The sequence below is a fragment of the Elephantulus edwardii genome, unplaced genomic scaffold (genome assembly GCF_000299155.1).
Source record: "Elephantulus edwardii isolate Elephantulus edwardi_28Jun2011 unplaced genomic scaffold, EleEdw1.0 scaffold00046, whole genome shotgun sequence".
NCBI lineage: Eukaryota > Metazoa > Chordata > Mammalia > Macroscelidea > Macroscelididae > Elephantulus > Elephantulus edwardii.
The window spans coordinates 10,036,847-10,039,146 of record NW_006399796.1 but is presented as its reverse complement, the minus strand read 5'-3'; the positions used below and the strand labels follow the sequence as shown (position 1 = coordinate 10,039,146).

The following is a 2,300-nucleotide window of genomic DNA, read 5'->3' as shown; positions in this document are numbered from 1 at the left end:
AAAGGGTTTTTTACAAAGCTTCTTTGATGTTGTTGATGGTGGTAGTGGTTATTGCCTTCAAGTTGAGCACGACTCATTAGTGACGCTATGAATAAAAGGCCTGAAACTCCTCTACAGGTATAGATATTTATCAAAGTTCATAGAGTTTCTTGAGGCATGTGGTGTAGGAAGTGATGTACGGAAAGTAAATACGCTGTTAGAATCTTGGAGTTACTGGCAGTCATGAATGGTTAAATGTCTTTCATCATTGCTATCCGCGCTACAGGAAAACTCTTATCCAAAAACCAAATAAGGCTTACAATTTTGTTAGAACTTCCTAAACTTGATGATAGAATTTTTAGACTAAAAAGAAAGTTATAGGATGTCACAGGAACTATTCTTTGGCCCTTTGTGTGGGTGGGTGACCAGAAGTCTGTATCACAGATGCTTAAAAAAATAAATAAAAATCACCTACCAAATCCATATGAGAAATTCAACCAATACTGAACAGATTTTTTTAGAGTTATTTCAAGTCTTAACCACTTCCTTCTTTATAATCTGATTTTCTCCCTTCCTCTTTTTCACTTCTCCTATTTTCTTCCTCAACTTCATCTTCATCTTCCATCTTCCTCTTCATCAACTTCTCAACTTGGTCAAATTGTCCTTCTTCCTCACTGACTCCATCTTCATCTTCCTCCACTTCTACATCTTCATCTTCACCCTACTCTTCATAAAAATCCTCCTCTTCATCTTCCTCATCTTCTCCTTCATCCTTCTCTTTTTCATCCATACCGTCTACTTCAGCATCTGAGTCAGCAGCTTCCTGGTCCTCTTGGCCATAGCCATCCAGCCACGTCCTGAAGCTGTAGCTTAAAAACACTCTCTCTGAATCTTTCAAGGACACTTTAGCATTAAACAGATTTAAGCTTTTCAGATACGCTACATTTTTTTCCCCCCATGTAAATGTTCCAAGGTGCTTATGTGCTTCAGTATTTCCATTCAAGTTTAGATGCATGGCATTTGGAAGTTTTTCCACTAATATGTCCAGACCTCCTAAGATTCTATTGTCATTCAGCTCCGTTTTGTTTTGTTTTTTTAAATTTTGGTAATTTAAGAAGATTCTAAGATGACATTAAACCTACATTTATTAAACTGAGGAATTCTAAATTCACATATGCAGTTGTTAGATGCTCAGTTTTCCACCATTTTATTTGCAGTTGTTCAGGACAAGTTCTCAAAATCGCTGCTGGGGGTCTGGTTCCTCAGCTCAAGGTGGATCCTTCTCTCCATGTTTCCTGCTTCCCTTCTATTTTACGCTTTACTTTCCACCAGGGGAACGGAACAGAGAGCAGCTCCAGCTGTGGTAGGAGGGCCATTAAGGGCGGAGGTATACTCTTGTCTATGGTCTGATGCCGCAAGTAGGCCCCTGAAGTCAATTACTCACCCAACATTATTTTTAAGAATAATTTTAAGTGATTTATTTCCTGAGTCTCTTCTTATCTGAAAATATTGTTCTGTAATATTAAAACATAACTGATGATCTAGCTCGATATAAAACTTCTTGGTTTATAGAAGCGATTCAAGTGCTGGGTTGTTTTGTTGGGTTGTTTTTTTTTTTTACTTTGCTTTTAATTTTTTTATTTTGATACAATTTCTAAAGTTTTAACTCTTTGGAGATGATTTCTTTTTCCAAAATACCATTTTTGCCAATTTTTAAAATTTTTGGATATTTTAATCCTACTATTGATTTTTTTAAAGCTTCGTCTGACATACTTTGGACATGTTACAAGGAGGGACCAGTCCTTAGAGAAGTGGTCATGCTTGGGAGGATGGAAGGACAGCACAGGAGAGGAAGACTCTATGAGATGGATTGATTCAGTGACTGGGGTAATAAAGTTAAGTGTGTCAGAGACAATAAGACTGGCAAAGGATAGAGCAGGATTTAGGGCTGTTGTACAAAGGGTCGATATGAGTTGCAGGTGACTCAATGGCACATAACAACAAGAACAACAATTTGCTTATTTACCTTTGTATCTTTTCCTGGTTCCATGTTTATTTATGCTCTAATTTTAGCCCATTTTTCTTCATAGGGCTGTGTCCTCTTGCATTCTGTTTCTAGACACAAAACTATGTACTAAAATTTTCTTGATCTGAGAGTTTACGATTTTCAGACATAATACTTTCTATAATTCTTTAAGCTAATATTTTATTTGCATTTTTTTATCTAGATTTTCATGGTCATCAGTTTGGTTGATAATGTGGTTTACTCACCTTTTATGGAACATTATTACCACAAGTACTGGTTGCCAACAGAAACAGAA

At 36.5% G+C, this 2,300-nt stretch overlaps 1 pseudogene; it reads right to left on the bottom strand.

Moving 5' to 3' along the window:
* Positions 1-514: 514 nt before the first annotated feature.
* LOC102876980 lies at positions 515-1,269 on the bottom strand (annotated as a pseudogene).
* Between the last annotated feature and the right edge of the window lie 1,031 nt (positions 1,270-2,300).